This window comes from Pleurodeles waltl, chromosome 6, assembly GCF_031143425.1.
Source record: "Pleurodeles waltl isolate 20211129_DDA chromosome 6, aPleWal1.hap1.20221129, whole genome shotgun sequence".
In the NCBI taxonomy this organism is placed as follows: domain Eukaryota; kingdom Metazoa; phylum Chordata; class Amphibia; order Caudata; family Salamandridae; genus Pleurodeles; species Pleurodeles waltl.
Genome location: NC_090445.1, coordinates 120556071 through 120579455, shown reverse-complemented (window position 1 = coordinate 120579455; position 23385 = coordinate 120556071). Strand labels below are relative to the sequence as shown.

Sequence of the window (23385 nt, the reverse complement as noted above, 5' to 3'; positions counted from 1 at the left end):
GAAAGAATTCTGAAATGTCACTAGCCCCCACAGATCCCAGAATAGGCCAAGATCAAGATAAAAATAAGTGGCTTCCAGGAATATTTTTTCCTTCCTTTATAATATAACTTTTAGCTTGCTTCATTTGTTGCCGTAATACCAAGTGCAGAGTCCTGAAAACCCAAACCGAATTCACTATTTTAGCACATTGTGAATGCATCGGCCCCCCAGCCTCTAAACACCCACGCCCCTGCACCAAATGACTAAAGAAAGGCCCATCTAATCCAAACCCTCATTTATCTCAAGAGTCAGCTGTATTCAACCCATCAGTACTCTCCCCAGAGAACCAGCCTTAATGAATCCATAACCCCAAGGAGACATTTTATCTAACACACCCGTCCTCCCTACGGAGAAACCTCTATCCAACACACTTGCACACAGGGAACCACCTCTAGCCATCAAACCAGTGTTGAAAGAGCTGGCTCTATCCAGCAGACTAGCGCTTAAGAAACCTGCTCTATCCAACACACCAACTCCTCTAAGAACCTGCTCTATCCAAAACACCTACACTGCCCTATCCAACACACCAACACCTCAAAGAACCTGTCTATCCAACACACCAACACCTCAAAGAACCAGCTCTATTTGACACCCAAATTAGCAGATCCATCTAACACACTAGCACCTCAAAGAAACACCTCTGTCCAACACCTCAAAGAACCAGCTCTATCCAACATAACAACACCTCCATCACACCAGCACCCAAAGAACCGGTTCTGTCCAACACATCAAGGAACCAGCTCTATCTAACACACCAGCACCCAAAAGAACCAGCTATATCCAACACAATAACACTTCAAAGAACCAGCTCTATCCAACACACCAACACTTCCAACACACCAGCATCCAAAGAACCAGCTCTATCCAACACTTTAACATCTCAAGGAACCAGCTCTATCCAACACACCAGCACCAAAAGAACCAGCTCTATCCAACACACCAACACCTTAAGGAACCAGCTTTATCCAACACACAAGCACCCAAAGAACCAGATATTTCCAACATCTAAAGTTCCAAAGAACCAGCCCGTTCCAATCCAACGTTCCGAAGAACCAGCCCTATCCAATATATGATCTCTAAAAGAGCCACATATTGCAACATAACTGCCGCCTAAGATCCAGCTTCCCCAATCTCATTCTCCCGAATAGTCGGATTTATCAACTGCCAAATAGCCAGCTCCATTCAATCCATAACCACTAAATAGCCAGTTCTATTAAGTATGTAATGTACCAAGGAGCTTGCTCCATCCAACACACCACCTCCCAAAGAACCAGCTATATCCAATTTACCGACAGCCAAAGAGCCAGCTTCGTCCAACAGCAGCACCCAAAGCTCAAGTCCTACAAAACATGCCAGTACCCAAAGAGTCAGCTCTATCCAACACACCAGCACGGTCCTCTCCATCAAAACATGCCAGCACCCAGATAGGCTTCTCTATCCAATACATAAGCCCGATAGATAGTCAGCTCCATCCAATCCAGCACCCCAAAACACCAGAGCTATCAATATACTCCTCTTCAAACAGCCAGTCGTTCTAACACAGCAACTGTCAAAAGACAGAATTATTCAACCAAATTAGAACCCCCATACAGCCAGCTTTGTTCAATATGCAATTCATTAACAGAATCAGCTCTATCCAACATGGTGGCCATAAAACAGTCTGTTCTACCCAATATATAGCTCCATCTCTATCCAATTCATGCCTCCCACCAAAAAGCTGAATCTATCAAGCCAGCCCAAAAGAGCCACCTCTGTTTAGTCAATACCTCCCAACGACCATCTCTAACAACACACCAGCCTACCAATAGCCAACACTTTTAAACCCCTAAAAGGGCTAGCTTTCTTCAACGCCCAGTGAGCCGGCTCTTTCTAACAAGCCAGTCCAGCTTGCACTCTTCACGATCTACAATTCCCTATATGGGCAGTTCTTTCCAAAAGAAAATCCCCACAACGTGCCAACTCTATTCAATCAATCACCCTTCAAAGAGCCAGCTCTAAAAAAAAAGCCAGACAAAGAAACAGCTCTCTCCCACCAAAACCCCTGAAAAGCGAGCTCTGTCAAGGCACCCCATAGCTTCAAACAGCTAGCTTTGTTCTATGCCTGTCCCCAAAGAGATAGCTATAACATACTCGTTTCAAAGATGCAATCTGTCTTATCCGCCCCCAAGCCCCCCCAAAAAAACCAGCTATCCAACACACTACCCCAAACAGGATTCTTTATGCAATATGCCAAACTTCCCCAAACGCATGGAGCCAGCTCTAACCAGCTATTGCCACCTAAATGGCCAACTCTGTCAAATCCACTACCCCAAAAAGAGAAGTTTATCCAACAACCACAGGCTCAAACAGCCAATTCTAACCATTCTATAACCATCTAAAAGCCCAAAGCTAGCCAACACACTAGTTCACAAACAGCCTGGTATATCGCATCGATAAGCCCTAATTTGGCACTTTTTCCAAATCCATTCCCAATCAGACAGCCAGCTCTTTTCAATCCATAAACCCTCAAAGAGCCAACTCCCTACAATCCCTAACATGGGAAAGAGCCACCCTTCAGTTTATAATCCTCCAAAGAGGCCAGATGCAGCACACAAGTGATTCAAAGAAGCTGCTCTATCAAAACTATGAACATTAGAGGGCTATGTAAGAACATCATCTGTTTAAAGAACTACCACTATCCTGTCCCCTGCCCCCCGATGAAATAGCTCTATTGAACACACGAGCCCCCACAGGGTTAGCCCTATCTAATGTATTACCCCCAAAGAGGCAGATGTGTGCAAACTCCAACCTCCCCCCACAAGAATGCTGTCTCGAAAATATACCACCGCAAAAAGTCAACTTTATGCATCATGCCAGCCTCCCAAAAGATCCACCTCCAATCAATTCATAAACTCATAGGGCCATGTCTAGCAAGACTAAATGAGCCAATACTATCGAAAACGCCAGTTCACGAAGAGACAACTCTAAAACCCCCACATCTCCCCTTTCCAAAGATCAGCCATTCCATAACATCTCAGAGAGACAGTCATATCCAATTCAAGCTTTGGCTTAAACAGCTGGTATCACCATATACTGCAGAACAAACCTAAGCTGGTTTACTGTGGGACAAACTCGTGCAAAAAAATTGTCACCAACTCAAACCCAACAAGAGATTCACCAGTTTGAAAGTTGACTTCCCCACTTACAAACTTCTCTGACTATTCACAAAAATGTAAGTCTCCTTCTGTCAGGTACAACACTTCTGTAAACATATAACTTCAAAGCTTGGCACGACTACACGTGCACACACAACCAGACAACACCACGGGTATCGAAGCAAAAACGTTATCATTACTTTGTTTCGACAGCTTTTGTCCTCTTTCTTCCCTATTAGCTGTAAGGTGATAGTTTCTGGAAAACACAGAATCACACAGTGGTAATGCATCACTCTCCAACGGCACTGCCTGCACTCAAGCATCTCACAGGATTGTGTGCGACTGCTTTTTCCACACTAACAGACTCGAAGTAAATCTTGAATTATTGGAGGATTTTAACATGTGTGAATGAGGGTTTGAAAAAAACTCTCCTCGTGTACAAAGGAGGCATGAGCACAAGAGATAGAGTGGTACACCCAAGACCTCGAACAAGTAGCAAAAGTGAACATAAACCATGTGGGGACTTCCCCCTCATAAAAGGATAGATACCATCCATGTGGTGAATTCAGCGTTTGTAAACAGGTCAAGAACAATAGATTTCGGTATGAAAACATCATGAGAGCAAATAACCTTTTCAAAGTGCAACAGTGTCGAGGTTGTTTTCTTAAAACAATGCATTTGAGGACTTGGGTATGATGGCATTATAAGGGAAATAAGGATTATAATCCTGGAGTCAATGCTTAATTTGTAAATAAAAACGTGCCGGTGCCCAAAACTTTCTTTTGAAACATGCGCATCTAAATGTGCGAGCCATCTCGGGCCTCTTTAATCTATTTATAGCCACTCCCTGCCCTTCAGCTCACTCTTGCAGCTTTCTGCTTTCTCCCTTTGTGATGCTTTTTTGTTTTTCTCTCCCTCCACTTTTCCCATCTGTGTCTTTTGCTCGCAAGGAAAGCCTGATGCAGAAAAGTAAGTGTTGGACCTCAAAAATAAGTGACGGTGCCCGAAGCAGAAACCACCAGCTCAAATTAAGTACTACCTGGAGCACAAATCAACAATAAGGAGGGGCCTGTTAAAAATCAAGTTGCGCAATATTTAAGTTGTGTTCTCACACAACAAAAGGTCTGTCAGGGACTGGACAGTTCAAAGAAGCAAGTAACAAAAATTGATATATTGGTTGGGTACCAATGAGAAGGTCTTAAAATTAATGATGAGACGGATTTGCTCTGTATAGAGTGCAGATGAATACTTGAAGGCAAAAGAGTGGCTCCACATTACCCCAGACAAATATTTAGAGGTCTTTATTTGGCCATCCATCTTTGCTGTACATTTAGGTGGATCGTGTGAACACCACCACTTGGGCCAGATTTATCAAGCCTTTGCGTTTTCCTTGAGTCACTCAGGGTGACGCAAGAACAACGCAAAGGCTTTGGTAATATCTACAAAGCCATGCAAGGGACAATTGGTGCCACATTGCATGGCTTTGTAAAAAAAAAATGTAATGCAACGCAGCTTCTTGTACTGGGTTAGGTTACATTTCAAGCTGGGAGGTGTACCATGGGCGACACATGGGTGTTTCCATGCATCCACCTATGATACTTTGGCACATACCTATATTTACTAAAGCTAGTAAACCTAGGAATGCATCTAAATGATACGCCTTCCCATGTGAGGCGTAATGAGAAGAAATATTTGTATTTCTCCTCGTTATTTCCTCTTTCCACATGTACTTCATTCTGCAGCACACATAGAAGAAAATGTCTCTAAGGATTGTTTTTGTGCAGGGAGGCATCCCTTACTGCACAAAAACAATCCTGCATGTACGATTTTTAAACTAATACTGAAAATGAAGATAAATATGGCATAATTAACCAACCTGACCCAAGTTATCTTTGATTCTCATTTTGGAACTACAAGATTAGCAAACTGAAACATTTTAATAACAGTGACGTCACAGCCACAAGATAACCGCTTGAGAACGTGAGGTCCTCAAAAGTCCCTCGTGGTTCTGACACTTGACTTTATTCAGAATTTTTTTTACAAGTGTCATGATAGTGTCTTTGATTATATATTTCTTTCTAGTATGATGATCGATTCGGCTAGCTTATCCTCAGCTAATTTGGAATATAAAATAGTGTTGAAATACACACCAATATATCTGGTTGTGGTACTAATGTATCGTAATTCTTAGAGTTGTGATGCTGTTTCTAGAAGTATTTGGAGTCTCTGAAGCGATTCAATTAATGTCCCACATTTTAGGACGACGGCTGGGTTTTGCCAGTGTAGTTGAAATAGACGCAACCGGAAATGATGTTAAATCACCCGGAAAGGATTTTCCCAGAACTTTGCATATAACAAAAAAACACCCGCCCTCTCCCTTCCTACCATATACGGATACTGGTGGGAATGGGTAAGCCACAGGCAAGGCCTAAGTTTAGAAAAGTGAGAGTCATCTCGCTGTTCGATTCTGAATATTCTCGAATATATGAATCCTTCATGTTGGCCATCCTCTTCTAATTAATCTACAGCTGCCTGACTTTAAAATCTACTAATGTTATTGATACATTGGCCTTCCTTCCCAAGTTAATTATTCAGCAGTTACTATAAATATTTTTCCTGCTAAAAAACAAATAAGGGGATCCACATCTAATCATGAGAAAGCTGCCCCTGGACCTATTAATGCTATCCAAAATAAAGTCCAATACGGAGAAAGAAATGAAGAGTAAACTGAACCTACAGTTTTCTCTACAGTAATGAATCAAACAGATGGTATAAGTATCATCTTTTCTTTTTTTCTTTTTTTCCTTAGACTTACACTTTGTTGTAGAAGTGAATAAAAGAGAGCAAAGTCTAGGGTACTAATGAAAGCCTAGCAGTCACGTTAGGTGTTGGAAAGAGGCTGAAATATGTCAACTATTTAGAAGAGGGAGGGAGACATCATAGATGATGTCCACACACTCCAAATATTGTTTTCCTATCAACAATATATAGGCCTGGCATAATTTGAATACAGCTCACAGAAAGCCTTGTCCTAATATAATCGTAACTTCCAAAAACCCTTTCGCAAACATTAGAGAAACGTTTTCCAAAAATAAGAGCTCCAGGTGAACCAATAGAGAGCCAGTCTGGTTGCTGGTTAAAGGGCTAGGGGGATATGGTGAAGCATGTCATCATGACTGAGTGAAGGGTACCCTCCTGATACAGGGGGTCATTCTGACCCCCGCGGGCGGCGGGAGCCGCCCGCCTGGAGGGAGCCGCCAAATGGCCACTCCGCGGTCGAAAGACCGCGGAGGCCATTCTGGCTTTCCCGCTGGGCTGGCGGGCGACTGCCAGAAGGCCGCCCGCCAGCCCAGCGGGAAACCCCTCCCCACGAGGAAGCCGGCTCCGAATGGAGCCGGCGGAGTGGGTATGTGCGACGGGTGCAGTGGCACCCGTCGCATATAAGTGGGGCCCTCTTACGGGGGCCCCTGCAGTGCCCATGCCATTGGCATGGGCACTGCAGGGGCCCCACGACACCCCTCACCGCCATCCTGTTCCTGGCGGTCGGAGCCGCCAGGAACAGGATGGCGGTGAGGGGGTCGGAATCCCCCATGGCGGCGCAGCAAGCTGCGCCGCCATGGGGGATTCCCAGGGCAGCGGAAACCGGCGGGAGACCGCCGGTTTTCCTTGTCTGACCGCGGCCAAACCGCCGCGGTCAGAATGCCCTGCGGGGCACCGCCAGCCTGTTGGCGGTGCTCCTGCATCCCCGGCCCCGGGGGTCCTTGACCGCCGGGGTCGGAATGACCCCCACAACAGTTTTTTACCTTGCGCGGAATGGTCAGTTGATGAAGAAAGGATGATATCGCCCTTTATGGAGTTCCTTGTTTATAGATCGGCTTATCAGAGTCAATTGGAATGACTGCATAGATTTAGGAGCTTAAAGCTGAAATAATATTAGTAGCTCTCTTACCCATCTCTCACCATTATGTTTGCCACCAAACTTCTTTGGTCTCCATCCCGAACGTATCAAAACGGATAAGAATCATGGAATTTCCGACGAATGTACAATGATTATGAACTTAAACATGTGTGCAATTACAAAATATGGATTCTTCTTGTTCTGGAAATTTAGGACAAATCTCTCTTTCACATAGACCCTCTCAGCCCCCGAATATGTTGCACCAGGCAATAGTGGGTTAATATATATCTTCCAAACTTGATCACCCAAATGCCCCATGCCCCACCATACCTTTTCACAGGCTCAATCACCCTAGAGGGTCCAACATTCAGTAGACCTGAAAAAGAGACCGAATTGTTGTCCTTTCCGGGGATGCTACATTTGGTATCAGCCTCTGATAGAACCTGATGTAAAATGCCCTGCCTCCCTTATAAATGTCTCTCCTGCAAACTGGCCTCCGCTCACTCTGTATCAGCACAAAGATGTCTAAGGCCCATCAACCTTCCCCTTAAACCCATCTCCCACTCCACATGGGCGACAGTACAGATCAGCCTTCACCTTCCATCGTTCGCCCACTCCGCATGGGCGAGTGGTAATGAGCGATGCTGCTTGGTGTCGGCGCCAAAGCCCCGGAACCGGTTTTCTTGAAGATCAGAGCCCTCCCTTCTCTGCTCGCCTTCAGAAAAGCCCTGTAGCCCCATCTGTTCAATTAAGGGGTTTCATGATTCATTATTGTGTGTTTGCACCTGCTCCATTCGCGCCTAGGCTCCATCGAGATCGCAGTGTGCACAATAGGAATTTTGTAAATAAATAAACAAATATATTCGCGCCAAAGTGGCTGGCGTTATCCAACCCGACAACCCCCGAGCAGTAGGCTCTATCCAACGCACCAGCGAGCCAGCACTACCGAATCAACCAACCCAGGAAAAGCTCTACCTAATCCACAATCCTCAAATAGTGCACACCAGTGAGAAGGCGCTGCTACCCAAAAATCACCAACCCCGAAAGAGTACACACCACACAACACACGGGCTCCCAAATAATACACACTATATACACAACAGTCACCAATGCAACAGCTTTAACCAATCGACCAACCCAACAAAAATTGCATACCTTACAAAACACAATTACCAAACGTTTAAATACTATCCAACACATCAGCCATTAGTGCACAAGCTCTACCCACTCCACGAAGCCCCAGACAGTACATACCATACAACACAGAGGTCCCCAAAAGGTACACCAGTTGCCATGTGAACCAGCTCTACCCAATTCACCAACCCACAAAGGGTACACACTACCCAACCCACACTATACACTTTCCAGGAAACAAACCCCAAGAATAAACACTATCCAACACACCAGCCACCATTGTGCCAGAGCCACCCAATCCACCAGCTCCCAGTGTTTTCACCAAACAACACATATATCACCAGAATACATGCTGTCCAACATAAAAGTACATGCAATACAACTTACCAGCAGCCAGTGTGTCAGCTGTATCCAACCCACCAGTCCTTGAAGAGTGCACAAAATACAATACATAAGCCTCAAAAACACCCCATCCAACACACTATCAAAGATGTTGAAAGAGTACACTCTATACAAGACATCAACTGCTAGTCCGACAGCTCAACCCAATTCACCAGCCCCCCAAAAAAGGTACACCCCATTTAACATATAACAGAAAAGAGTCTAAACTATCCAACAGGTAGTCGCACACACCATCAAAAACTGCAGCCACAAGTGAGCAAGCTTTCCCGTCAGACAAACAACAAAGAGTTGACACAGTATCCAACACACCAAACACAACTCAACCAGCTCTACTCAATCCACCGACCACAAAGAGCACACACTATACACGACATCAGCACTGAAACAACTCCGCAATGAGACAGCTCTGTTCAAACCGACAATCCTCAAATACTACATACTACCCGGTATACCAGCCCCCAAGTAGACAGTTCTATGCAAGCTACAAATTCCTCAAACATACATAAGCCCCTAGCAGTTCCCACTACCCAACGCACCAGCCTCTAAAGGCTATGCACTACCCAACACACCAGTCAACACCAAGCAGCAACTCTGTCCACCAAACCAACCATTAAAGAGATAACTTTGTCCCAAACGACAAACCCATCAGCAACCAGAGATTAATTCTACTCACATCCGCCACCACAGAGGCAACATTATCTAGCACATCAGTCACCAGAGAGACAGCAGTACCCAACACATCCACCACCAGAGAGCCAGCTCTACCGGACAAATCAGCCCACAAACAAATACATCTAATTAAACCCACCACCTCCTCGAAGAGACAGTTCTAAACAATCTCCCCCAGCCATTGTTGAACGAGCTCAGCCCAATCCATCACTGCCCACCAAACCTCCTCTACCCAGTCCACCTCCGCCCCCAAAGACATACATCCACCCGAATCACAGCCCCCAATGCAATCAAGTCTACCCCAGACACCAGTGAGTCAATTAAAGTCAACCAAACCCAGGCGAGATGTTGGTAGCCCACCATTACCTGAGCGTCATCCGCGGGACGAGAGGTGGAGGGGTGGGGGTAGAACATATGAGAAGGTAGAACGAGCAAACATATGGTGGGCAGGGGAGGACTGGCTGGGTAGAGGGAAGATATAATGGCAGAGGGCAAAGGAGGAATGTCAGAAATGGTGCATGTCTGGTTTAGGGGGGTGGCCAGCACCGACACGGGCATCCACCCCGCTCTTCCAGGAAGATGCCCGAGGCCTTCCCCGAACGTCCCCAGTTTCCTGACAGAAATGCCCCCGATGCCGTCACCCTAGCCTCGGGCCCCCCACCCTCCTGTGGCTCGGGGCTGCTTCGTGGTCCCGAAGGGGGCTAGAGCCACGAGTGGGTGGGGGTGGTTGCCATTGCACTGCCCTTGGGTGGGTGGGTTGGGGGGGGGGGAGGCGGGTACTCACCAGTGGTCACCCAGAATCAGCAGCTGCCGGGGCCCGGCCATCCTGTCCTCCGCCGGCTGCAGCAGCTCGGCGGTGGGTGTCCTATCAATGCCCGGCCTGGACCGGCTCCTCTTCCTCCTCCTCCTCCTCTTCCTCCTCCTGCTGCTGACAACACAAGAGCTGCTCCTGAGAGCCAGAGCTACACAGCGGCACCACGTGCCCCAGAACCCCCTCACTGCACACAGCCAGGGAAAACTGTACGTGCAGCCGCTCAGTGCACACAAACTAGGCGAGGAGTGGGCACAGCGTGTTCATTTCATGCAGCCCGGGGCAGCAGCACACAGCCTGTGCAGCGCACACAAACGGGGTGAGCCGTGAGCACAGCCTGTTCACTTCGCACAGCCCGGGACAGCAGCACAAAGCCTGTTCAGTGCACACAAACTGGATGTTCCGTGAGCACTGCGTGTTCACTTGACACAGCCCGTGAAAGCAGCACACAGCCTGTTCAGTGCACACAAACTGGGTGAGCTATGGGCACACTGTGTTCACTTTACACAGCACAGGAGAGCAGCACACAGCCTGCTCAGTGCACACAAACTGGGTGAGCTATGGGCACAGCGTGTTCACTTCACATAGCTAGAGAAAACTGTACATGCAGCCTGCTCAGTGCACACAACCTAGCTGAGCCGTGATCACAGCGTGTTCACTTCACACAGCACAGGAGAGCAGCACACAGCCTACTCAGTGCACACAAACTGGATACGCAGTGGGCACAACTTGTTCTCTTCACACAGCCCGGGAGAGCAACACACAGCCTGTTCAATGTACACAGACTAAGGCCCTCATTACAACCTTGGCGGTGGGAGATAAAGCAGCGGTAATACCGCCAAAAGGCCGGCAGTAACAAAAATGGAATTATGACCACGGCGGAAACCGCTCAGACAGCCACTTTAACACACCGACCGCCACGGCGGTATCAACAAGCACCATGGCGGTAACCTCCAACAGCCAGGCGGAAGACAATGTACTGCCCACACTATTACGACAGGCCTAACCGCCACCTTTTCCGGGGCGGTACCATCGACATCAAAAGCACAGCGGAAACAGAATACAGAAGTCAAAGGACTCACCTCTGGAGACTCAGGAAACAACCACGACGCCATGGAGCCCGAGCTGCACATATTCCCCATGCTAGTCTACCTTTTCCTGCATTATGACCAGCAACACCAGTGAAGATGACCACAGTGAATACTGCCGCCTAGCACACAATGGGGGGGGGGGGGAGGGGGAGGAGGGGGAAGAGAGTGACATACACATGCAACAAGCAACACCCCCACCCCCAACACGTTACACACAATCAGATGCACTAACATTACATATCCACCCCGTACCCCTCAGGAATAATGCAAGGACAAAATGATTGGACGAAAGTGAGTGTAATACGATAAAATAACATGAATAAGTGCATAAAAATACAAACGTATATAAATATTTACAAATGGAGGGACACTGCCCAGTCCTCAATGTCCGTGGGCCACATCACATAGGCCGAGGCCCCACCTCACTCCTGCAACAACACGGAGAGAACACTGCAGGGGCATCAGGTCGAAAATACACAAGCACCTCAGGGGGACGGGGAATGGGGGACAACTCAGCCGGAAGATGGTACAACATCACTTGTCCTGGAGGGGGCTACATACCCTGTGCGATGTCCTGGGGAGTGCAAGGCCACAGTCTCTCAAGTGGGTGGTTTGCCCACATGTTCTGGAGGGGGCAACATGCCCTGTGCTTGGTCCTGGGGAGTACAAGGCCACAGTCTCTCAAGTGGGTGGTTTGCCCACTGCTTGGTCCTGGGGAGTGCAAGGCCACAGTCTCAGAAGTGGGTGGTTTGCCCACTGCTTGGTCCTGGGGAGTGCAAGGTCACAGTCTCACTAGTCAGTGGTTTGCCCACTGCTTAGTCCTGGGGAGTGCAAGGCCACAGTCTCTCTAGTGGGTGGTTTGCCCACTGCGTGGCCCTGGGGAGTGCAAGGCCACAGTCTCTCTAGTGGATGGCTTCTCCATTGGTTCTGGAGGGGGCCTTGTGCCCAGTGTGCTTTATCCTGGGAAGGATGGGGTGAGTGGATGGCTTCTTCCACTGGTCCTGGAGGGGGCCTTGTGCCCAGTGTGCTTCATCCTGGGAAGGATGGGGTGAGTGGATGGCTTTTTCCACTGGTTCTAGAAGGGGCATAGTGCCCAGTGTGCTTCATCCTGGGAAGGATTGGGTGAGTGGATGGCTTCTCCACTGGTCCTGGAGGGGGCATAGTTCCTGGAGGGAGCATAGTGCCCAGTGTGATTCATCCTGGGAAGGATGGGGGAGTGGATGGCTTCTTCCACTGGTTCTATAGGGGGCCTAGTGCCCAGTGTGCTTCATCCTGGGAAGGATGGGGTGAGTGGATGGCTACTTCCACTGGTCCCGGAGGGGGCATTGTGCCCAGTGTACTTCATCCTGGGAAGACTGGGGTGAGTGAATGTCTTCTTCCACTGGTTCTGGAGGGGGCCTTGTGCCCAGTGTGCTTCATCCTGGGAAGGATGGGGTGAGTGGATGGCTTCTCCACTGGTTCTGGAGGGGGCATTGTGCCCTGTGATGCAGATCTTGGGGAGTGCAAGGTCACAGTCTCTCACCTGGGTGTCAGACCCACATGCATTGCAGGGGCCAGGACGCACAACAGCCCATGGAGGCAGGACTACACACAGTCCGCCGGCGGTGACGGCTGCTCAGTGGTGGCAGTAGCTTTGCTGGGGTCGGGGCTGGCAATGGTGGGGGAAGGCTCCAGCCCATCCCCTGCAGCCTCGGACGGCTGCCCACTAGGGCTGCTGCTGCTGGCAGTGGTGCTGGTGGCGGTGCTGGTGTCGGGGATTCCACTGGTGGGAGGAGGCTCCAGCCCATCCCCTGCAGCCTCAGACAGCTGCCCACTGGGGCTGCTGCTGGCAGTGGTGCTGGTGGCACTGCTGGCAGTGGTGGGGAGGGCTCCAGCCCATCCCCTGACTGCCCACTGGGGCTGCTGCTTCTGGCAGTGGTGCTGGTGGCGGTGTTGGCAGTGGTGCTGGTGGCAGTGCTGGCAGTGGAGGGGAAGGCTCCAGCCCATCCCCTGCAGCCTCGGACGGCTGCCCACTGGGGCTGCTGCTTCTGGCAGTGGTGCTAGTGGCAGTGTTGGCAGTGATGCTGGTGGCAGTGCAGGCAGAGGTGTGGGGAGGCTCTAGCCCATCCCCTGGAGCCTCGGACGGCTGCCCACTGGGGCTGCTGCTGCTGGCAGTGGTGCTGAGGGCAGTGCTGGCAGTGTTGGGGGGAGGCTCCAGCCCATCCCCTGCAGCCTCGGATGGCTGTCCACTGGGGCTGCTGATGCTGGCAGTGGTGCTAGTGGCGGTGCTGGTGGCAGTGCTGGAAGTGGTGGGGGGAGGCTCCAGCCCTTTCCCTGCAGCCTCGGACGGCTGAACCACCATGGTTGGTGGTGGGGGCTCCGAATGAGTTCCAGCACCAGGCCTCCTGCCCTTCCTGCCTGCTGGTGCAGGCCCCTTCCCCTTCCTGTCAGCAGCTGGGGATTGTCCCTTGCCCTTCCCTCCTGCAGCTGGAGGTGCCTCATTGCCCTTCCTAGATGTTGCTGGTGGTGCCTCCTTGCCCTTCCCTGTCGCAGCTGGTGGTGCCTCCTTGCCCTTCCTTGATGCACTTGGTGCAGGCACCCTGCCAGTGTTGCTGCCTAATGCCCAGAATCCTCTCCCACCTGCAATAGCTGTCATCACTACTGTGGCCGTGGACTGGGTGGCTGAGGTGCTCGCGTGGGTTCTGGCCAGCCTGGCCCAACGAGAAGGACGGGGGGGGGGGGGGGGGGGGAGTGGTAGGGAAGAGATGACAGGTGGAGTGGAAAAGCTTCTTAGGGACATTGGGGCGGGAAGAGGGTGAAGGTTTGGGAGTGGAGGAAGAGGCAGTGGTTGTAGGAGGTGTCTGCCTGCTGTGTTTGGGTGCAGGTGCATGGGCTGGATGCTGTTCTGAGGAGGATGGCTGTTGGGTGTCTTGTGTTTGTGTACTTTGGGAGGAGGGGCACAGACACAGTGGGAGAGGACACAGGGGACGTGTGCATGGATGTGGGGTGGTGACTGCCAGTGAGGGGCGTGTAGTGATAGGCGTGATGGTGGTAGAGGATGAGGATGTAGTGCATGCAGGTGTGTGTGTAGACACTACTGGGAGGGGGGACGAGGAGGAGGAGGGGTACACAGTGGAGGCAGTGGATGTTGGTATGTCTGCATCTGGATGGTGTTTGTGTGAGTGCCTGTGGGATGATGTGTGGTGCTTGTGTTTGCCTGAACCACTCCTGTGTGTTGTCCTGGGTGCATGCTGGTCTGCCTGTGTGCTTGGGATAGGTTGGGGTTGAGGGGAATGGGATTGGGCAGAGGAAGTTGGAGGGGGGAGGCTAGAAACAGGGACAATGGCTGCCATCAGGAAGGAGGCCAGAGCCTCGATTGATCTCTGTTGGGCTGCCATGCCAGAGTGAATGCCCTCCAGGAATGCATTAGTTTGTTGCAAATGGGCTGCCAGCCCCTGGATTGCATTCACAATGGTTGACTTCCCAACAGAGATGGATCGCAGGAGGTCAATAGCCTCCTCACTTAGGGCAGCAGGGCTAACTGGGGCAGGGCCTGAGGTGCCTGGGGAGAAGGAGATGCCCACCCTCCTGGGTGAGCAGGCACGGGAAACACACTGAGGGGCTGCTGGGAGGGCGGTGCTGGTACGGGGGGTGGCGGCTGTACCTGTATTTGGGGTCAGCACAGAGGTGTCCGCCACCAACAGGGAGCTTCCATCGGAGGAGGTATCACTGTCAGAACTGTCCCCTCCAGTCTCCGCTGTGGTGCTCCACTCACCCTCCGCCCCACTGGTGCCCTCACCATCAGTGGATTCGGCCTCCTGGGCCCTGTGGGATGCAGCTCTCCCCGTCGCTGGTGCCTCTGCCCGATGATGCTAATGCACATAAGAACAGGGTGACAAAACAAAAAGGGGGGGGAGCGACAAAGGATACCCTTGGTCAATGACGGCAACACCACCACCGTTGGCGTACACAACACACACACACACAGGGAACAGCCCTACGCACTAGGCAATGCACTAACTGTCACAATGCTAGTCACCAGCCCATGGACAGGGACACCTAACGCCAATTGCAGCATACCTGAGACCCACAGACCCCTGCCCAGTAGAAGATGCCTACTAGCTTGGTTGGAGGAGGTGTACATCAGACCCTGCCCAAAATGGGACCTACCCTGCAATGTCCGGCCTGGCCTAGGGGCACCCACAGGCCCACATCCCCACCCCGATGCCACCTCTCCACGCGCAAGTAGTATATAGGGGCACCTACTCACCCACTTGTGGCTGCTGCGATGCCCCCAACCGCCCATCCAGCTCCTGATAAGCCACCGCCAGTATGCGGGCCTTCAGGGGGGTCAGGGTTCGACAGGCACCCTTTCCTCGTTGGGAGGCCATCCCCAGCAGGGCCTCCGCTGTCTTCCGTGACCAGCGTCTCAGGTCCTCCCACCGTTTCCAACAGTGGGTGCTCTGCCTGCCGTAGACCACCAGGGTCCGCACGTCCTTGGCGAATGCAAGCTATGTGCCCTTTTTTTGATGGGCGCTGACTGGCAGAGAAATATACATAGGAAAAGGTATCAGCCAGACCGTCCAGCCTGTTACACTCATGGCCCACCATAGCCCTTACATCCCCTTACGCACAAACATTGCACACCATACATGCAGCACCCTGCCCAGGGCCCTTCCACTAACTCCCCCCACACGAGGCCCTCACACACAGCACTCCATGCATTCATGCCCTAAGCATTGTGCTCACAGTGTACTCACCCCTGTTGGTCTGGAGACCCATACAGCATTCGGTACTGGGGTAGGACCCCATTCATCATTCTCTCCAACTCCGCAGTGGTGAAGGCAGGAGGCCTTTCCCCAGTGACACGAGCCATGGTCGGTTCCAGACACAGAATAAGAAATAACTGTCCTGAGGACACCCTGGGTACCAAATACGGAATCCCAAAGGTCCCTTGAGGAGAAAGGAGCTCAAGAAAACTAGATACGAGTGCAAGAAAGATAAAGAAAACTGTATATGATCAAAATGCAGTGCACAATTTATTTAATTATAAACATTGTTTCAATTATAATATAAGGCAATACTTAAACATAATATATATACCTATAACACCATGGTGAAATCGATGCTAAATGTGCACCCTGGAAAAAGCAAATCTATAAAAACTAGAAAAACACAGCCACACTAGTTCATTCATACAGTTAAAAAACAAGATGAAGATTCAAATAAATGCCTTAGAACCAAAACGGAAATGATTCAGAAAGACTACAGAATATATTATACAGTCATGCCTAATGGATTACTCCATCTAATGCAGTAGATACATAGATACATAATGATCCAATGATTTCATAATATTGTAACTGTGAAAGGCCCAACAAGAAGGGTCCACAATGTCCAATATATATGGTAGTTTTCAAACTACAAAGCCTCCTTGGTCTTTCAAGTCTTTGGTCTCTTCTGATAGACTAATTGTAAATTACCAAGAGATTTCCATGTTGGCCACAGCAAGTGTCTTATATTTATTATACGGTGCCAGCACAGACACAGGTCACAGCAGCACTTGCAGTGCAGGTCCTCTCCTATTGAAGGTCAGGTAGCAAGTGAGTGAACAGATAGAAAATGGCGGTCACGTCCGCGGCGGTGCATACCGTCACCACCGGCGTACATCACCATGGCCACTGTAACCCATAGGGCCCAATGGTATCCATTGAGGAATTGCACGGCGGTTCTCGACCACCTCCCGCAACGGCGCACAACGTCGGCGGAATTATCTCATTTCCACCTGTCACTCCATACCGGACAGGCGGACGCCATTTCGGGGGGGGGGGGCAGGCCATGGCACTTAACTGCATCACAGTACACATAGGCACCATTTGGGCCTATCCAACTATATACTGTTACAGTCACAACATGAATACTGACCAGACGCTCAGCGTTTGCCCCCTAGATTGCAACCACTGCGGATGAATAGGAGATGGAGACATCCCCCTGTGTACAGGCCCCTGGTGGACTTGGGAACAATGGAGGACAGGCACATTATCCTCACCTATAGACTGGACAGGGCCACAATCACAGAGCTGTGTGCCCAATTGGAACCTGATCTGATATCTGATATCCGTCAGCCCAACTGAATCCCCCCTCTTGTGCAAGTGCTATCAGTGCTCCATTTCCTGGCAACTGGCTCCTTCCAAGTGACAGTGGGCTTGGCAACAGGAATGTCTCAGCCAATGTTCTCAATGGTGCTGACCAGAGGGTTGTCTGCCCTGATTAAACACATGCGCAGCTACATCGTTTTCCCCCAGGTGGAGGATTTGGCCACAGTGAAAGCAGATTTCTATGCAATGGGACATATCCCCAACATTATTCGGGCAATAGACATATTGCATATGCCCCCCCCCCCGGAGAAATTAACAGGTGTTCAGAAATCGAAAGAGCTGTCACTCCATGAATTTGCAGATAGTGTGCTTGGCGGACCAGTACAGCTCCCATGTCAATGCAAAGTATCCTGGGTCTGTGCATGATGCCTTTATCCTGAGGAATAGCAGCATCCCATATGTGATGGCTCAACTCCAGAAGCACAGGGTGTGGCTAATAGGTGAGCCCTGGTTCCCAACCAGTAGGTGTTGGTGTAAGGGTATGGTGTGGGCCCTAAGGGTTAGTGTGTGTCTAACAGTTGCCCCTCGATATTTGCAGGTGATTCTGGTTACGCCAACCTCTCATGGCTACTGACCCCTGTGAGGAATCCCAGGACAAGGGCAGAGGAACGTTACAATGAGGCACATGGGCAAACAAGAAGAATAATAAAAAGGACACTCGGCCTCCTGAAGGCCAGGTTTCGTTGCCTCATCTAACAGGTGGATCCCTGTACTACTCACCCAAGAAGGTGTGCCAGATCATCATGGCATGCTGTATGTTGCACAACCTTTCCTTACGTCACCAGATTCCTTTTCTGCAGGAGGATGAGGCTGGAGATGGGCGTGTGGCAGCAGTGGACCCTGTGGTCAGTGAAGGTGAGAAGTCAGAGGATGAGGATGAGGACAACAGAAGTGCTATAATACGACAATACTTCCAGTGACACACAGGTAAGACACTGTAATTTCACTTTACATTGACAGTTTTGTGTTTGACATTGTCACTGGCAGGCTGATTTTCCCACTTCTATGGCCACTTACTGTACCCTTTGGCATCTCTATTTTCAGATATTTGTGCCCCACTATCGCTCCTGGTGTGTTGACTGCAGCCAACTACAGGTCATTCCTATGTATACAGTACTGTACAGTTGTACTACAGTGTTTAAAGCTTGTTAAACGAATACATAGTTCAATAATTTGACAGACTCCATACTTGTATTTATTCAAATGGTGTTTATTTAAGTGCTAATAAGTGGAGGGGGATGTGCAATGGGCTGGGGTGATGGTGGAGGAATGTCCAGGTAAGAGTACAGTCTATTTGTATCACAGGTGCATTGTCCAAGGGGGCATAGGAAGTGGAGCAATGGCAGTTCAAGGTGGACAGGGTGACAGAGTGGGACACAAGGGTGACAATCAGGAGAGTCTTATTTCCTAGCGGGGGTCTTGGCAATAGTCTCTGGCTTCTGCCTGGATCGCAGGGACAGTTTGCGGGGTGGTTCTCCTTCTGCAGGGGGTGGGGTGCTGGTGGCCTGTTGCTCCTGTGGCGGGGCCTCCTGTCTACTAGCGGAGGTGGAAGGCTGTTCATCGGTTTGGCTAGTGTCAGGGGCCCGCTGGTGTGCCACTGCCTCCCTCATGGTGTTGCCCATGTCTGCCTGCACCCCTGCAATGGTGACCAGGGTGTTGTTTATGTCCTTCAAGTCCTCCCTGATCCCCAGGTACTGTCCCTCCTGCAGCCGCTGGGTCTCCTGCAATATGTCCAGTATCTGACCCATCGTCTCCTGGGAATGGTGGTTTGCTCCCAGGATGTTGGTGAGTGCCTCCTGGAGAGTCGGTTCCCTGGGCCTGTCCTCCCCCTGTTGCACAGCAGTCCTCAAAGCTTCCCTGTTGTCCTGTACCTCTGTCCCCTGAACCGTGTGCCCACTGTCACTGACCCCAGGTCCCTGATCGTCCTGTGTTTGTGGGGTGGCCTGGGGTCCCTGTAGTTGTGGACACACTGCTGATTGACGTGTCCTGGGGACAGAGGTATGGGCCCGGTGGGTGGGTACTGTGCTGGTGTTTCTAGAGGGGGGAGGCTCTGTGGTGGTATGGGACTGTGCCTGGGTAACCGACTGGCCGGAGAACCCTGATGGGCCAGGTTGGTCATTCAGATGCAGGCGTCCAGAGTTGCTGTCATCACTGTGGGCCTCTTCTGGGGGGGGGGACTGGATGTTGCTGGCACCTCCTCTCCGGTGACGTTGGGTGGGGGACCTGTGGGGATGTAAATGCAGTGTTATTGTTTCTGTGTGTGTCATCTTGTGCATGGGTGTGTTGCCCTCTGTGGTTGTTATTGCCCTGTCAGCTTTGCCTTGTGTGAGTAGTTATTTTGTGGGCTAGGTGATTCTCTCTATTGTGCATGCAGTAGTGATAGGTGTCCATGCAGGCCTGTGAGTGGTGTCCATGCATTGGTGTTACATGCAGGGCTTGGTATTCGGATGAGTGGGTTGTGATGGCGGGGTATGTGGGAGGTTGTTCAGTGATGGGAGTGAGGGTAGGGGGTGGGGGCTTGTGATGGCATGCCGGTAGGGGGGGTGATAGCAATAGAGATTTGACTTACCAGAGTCCAGTCCTCCTCGTACTCCTGCCAGGCCCTCAGGATGCATGATTGCCAAGACTTGCTCCTCCCATGTTGTTAGTTGTGCGGGAAGAGGTGGGGGGCTCACCGCCAGTCCTCTGTACAGCTATTTGGTGTCTTGCTGCTGTGGAACGCACCTTACCCCGTAGGTCGTTCCACCTCTTCCTGATGTCATCCCTTGTTCTGGGGTGCTGTCCCACGGTGTTGACCCTGTCCACGATTCTCCGCCATAGCTCCATCTTCCTTGCAATGGATGTCTGCTGCACATGTGACCTAAATAGCTGTGGCTCTACCCGGATGATTTCCTCCACCATGACCCTTAGCTCTTCCTCTGAGAACCTGGGGTGTCGTTGTGGTGCCATGGGTGTAGTGTGAGTGGTGTGGGTGAGTGGTGTGTGTGGGGTGATGTATTGGGGTGTGTGATGTAAGGTGCATGGATGGTGTGATGGTGGTGGGTGGCTGTGGTCTTGTCTGTGGTCTTGCTATCTCTCTTGTGGCAATTGTTTTTTATCATAAAGGGTTGTGGGTAATGTGAGTGTGTGTTTTATAGTGGTGTGAGTGTGTGGGTGTAGTGTGTGTATGTGTGTCAGGTGTGTGTTATTCAAATTGTCCAATGTGGTGTTGTTAGGTTGTGTGTATTTTGAGCGCAGCAGTATGTATCCCCAATGGTTTAGCACCATTGAATGTCTGCCGCAGTGATTCGTGGGTCATAATGCTGTGGGTGTAGTTCGGTTGGCTTAACGGTGTGGGTTTTCCTACCGCCAGTTTATCACTGACCTTTGGGCTGGTGGACTTGTGTGTGTGGCTGTATAGTGACGGATTGCTATGTGTGGGTCATGATATGGGTGGCGGCAATCTGCTACGGTGGCAGTATGTTGGCGGCAGTCAGCATAGCAGTAAGCAGTACTTACTGCCAATGTCATAATGAGGGCCTAAGTGAGCAAAGGCCAGGCCACAGCTTGTTAAGTTTCATCTTGCTAACTTTCACCAAAAAAGCGCCAGAATTAAATTCAACCACATAACTCACCTGATCGGAAGTTCACTTCACCATCTCCAGCAGACAGTACACCATCACCAAACACCACAGCTCCACCCACCGCAGGTGGGGCAAGGTAACAGAGACACTGTGGACTCAGGCCCTTGGCACGACCCTACCCAAAGCTTCATCTGACATAGAATAGGCCATCCAGAACTTCTCCACCCGGATCACTTGAATTCACCGACAGAGTTGCCCTGATGAAGCCAGTTAGAACCAACAAAACCTCAAGACACGCCAGCTGGTGCACTCCAGAGCTCCAAACCACTAAGCGCAACTGCTACAGACTCGAGAAACGTTGGCACTGTACCCGTAACCCCTTTGACAGAGCCACCTATAAAGCAGCGCTCAACAGCTACCACCTGCGCATCAAGGAAGCCAAGAGAGCAGCCATCTCAGCCTGCATAGATTCAGCAGCCAACCACACGAAAGAACTATTGAAGATAGTCAAGGAAACCTGGCAGCTACAGAGAACACAATTCATCCCTCCCAAGAACTCTGCAGCACCCTCCAGGACTACTTCCACAGCAAGATTGATACTATCTACAACAACTTCGACCCCAACCCAAACTTCTCATTCTCAACAGCCTCGGTGTAAAGATCTTCAGTCCAGACGCCGTGTTATTTAAGAAAAGGTTTATTCCATTCAGCCTGACACATCCTTAGCCTGGCCCCATCATCTGAAGAATGCCGTTTTCCTCGTGCATTTCTTTCCATCAGCATTCTCATTCCAACCGCGAAAGTTCCATAAAGGGAACTTACATTTCCCAAATACAACACATTTCCCCCCTTAAATAAACAAAAAACAAAAATAAGAAATAAAAACAAAAGCAACATAAGAACATTCTAATGACCAATAATTAATGTACATTAATTCTCCCTATTCACACATAGTCCACTAATCGAGTAGACATTTGTCTGGAACGACCCTCAAACTTTACTCTTGAGGCTATGGAGTCATCCTTCAAACCCTCACCCATACTACTCTCTCCATCACTCTCCCTACAGTCTACGCCACTAGGAAACTCACTCTCTTCAATCCCAGTACATGCACCATCCAAGCTTACATCCTCAAAAGCAGGTTCATCACGTCTATTGTAGACTATAGGCCCCGAAACAGCAGAATTTCAATTTTTTGTCCCACCACATTCCGAAGTACACTTAGCCAGTCTACCCACATTCTAAACTTTACCATCTTGTGTAACTACTTTTAAAAAAAAAACACTTTTACCACTTTCATGGCCTTACCAAATTTAGGCTTACCCTTTCTTATCAAACCGGGCTTCCTCACCCTGACCCAGTGTAGGAAGTTGGCTCTGTATGTACTATTTCAAAGTAAGAAATAGCATGCACAGAGTCCAAGGGTTCCCCCTAGAGGTAAGATAGTGTCAAAAATAGATAATTCTAATGCTCTATTTTGTGGTAGTGTGATCGAGCAGTAGGCTTTTCAGAGGGTAGTGTTAAGCATTTGTTGTACACACACTGGCAATAAATGGGGAACACAGACAATTCCAGACCAATAGGTTTTTGTATAGAAAAATATATTTTCTTAGTTTATTTTAAGAACCACAGGTTCAAGATTTACAAACAATACTTTAAATGAAAGGTATTTCACTTAGGAACTTTAGGAACTTTGAATTAGCAAAATAGCATATACAGTTTTCACACAAATGGCAAATAGCTATTTTAAAACGAGACAGTGCCATTTTCAACAGTTCCTGGGGGGAGGTAAGTGTTTGTTAGTTTTGCAGGTAAGTAAACCACCTACAGGGTTCAACGTTGGGTCCAAGGTAGCCCACCGTTGGGGGTTCAGAGCAACCCCAAAGTTACCACACCAGCAGCTCAGGGCCGGTCAGGTGCAGAGGTCAAAGTGGTGCCCAAAACGCATAGGCTTCAATGGAGAAGGGGGTGCCCCGGTTCCAGTCTGCCAGCAGGTAAGTACCCGCGTCTTCGGAGGACAGACCAGGGGAGTTTTGTAGGGCACCAGGGGGGACACAAGTCAGCACAAAAAGTACACCCTCAGTGGCACAGGGGCGGCCAGTGTGCAAACAGGAGTCGGGTTCGCCACAGGGTCTCTTCAGCGATGCAGGCAGGCAAGGGGGGGGGGGGCTCCTCGGGGTAGCCACCACCTGGGCAAGGGAGAGGGCCACCTGGGGGTCTCTCCTGCACTGGAGGTCGGATTCTTCAGGTCCTGGGGGCTGCGGGTGCAGTGTCTTTACCAGGTGCCGGATCTTTGAAGCATGCAGTCGCGGTCAGGGAGAGCCTCGGGATTCCCTCTGTATGCGTTGCTGTGGGGGTTCAGGGGGGTCAACTCTGGCTACTCACGGTCTCATAGTCGCCGGGGAGTCCTCCCTGTGGTGTTTGTTCTCCACAAGTCGAGCCGGGGGCGTCGGGTGCAGAGTGCAAAGTCTCACGCTTCCGGCGGGAAACGTGTGTTGTTTCAAAGT

The 23385-nt window shown here is 50.2% G+C and overlaps 1 protein-coding gene across 1 annotated transcript in view; it reads right to left on the bottom strand.

Annotated features, from left to right (window-relative positions):
* The window catches only part of TBKBP1 (TBK1 binding protein 1), a 279179-nt gene extending 268906 nt beyond the window's left edge, over window positions 1-10273 (bottom strand). The window contains exon 1 of the mRNA XM_069237503.1: window positions 10061-10273. The gene's annotated coding sequence lies outside the window, so the exon portion shown is untranslated. The remainder of the gene's footprint in view (window positions 1-10060) is intronic.
* Window positions 10274-23385: the final 13112 nt, after the last annotated feature.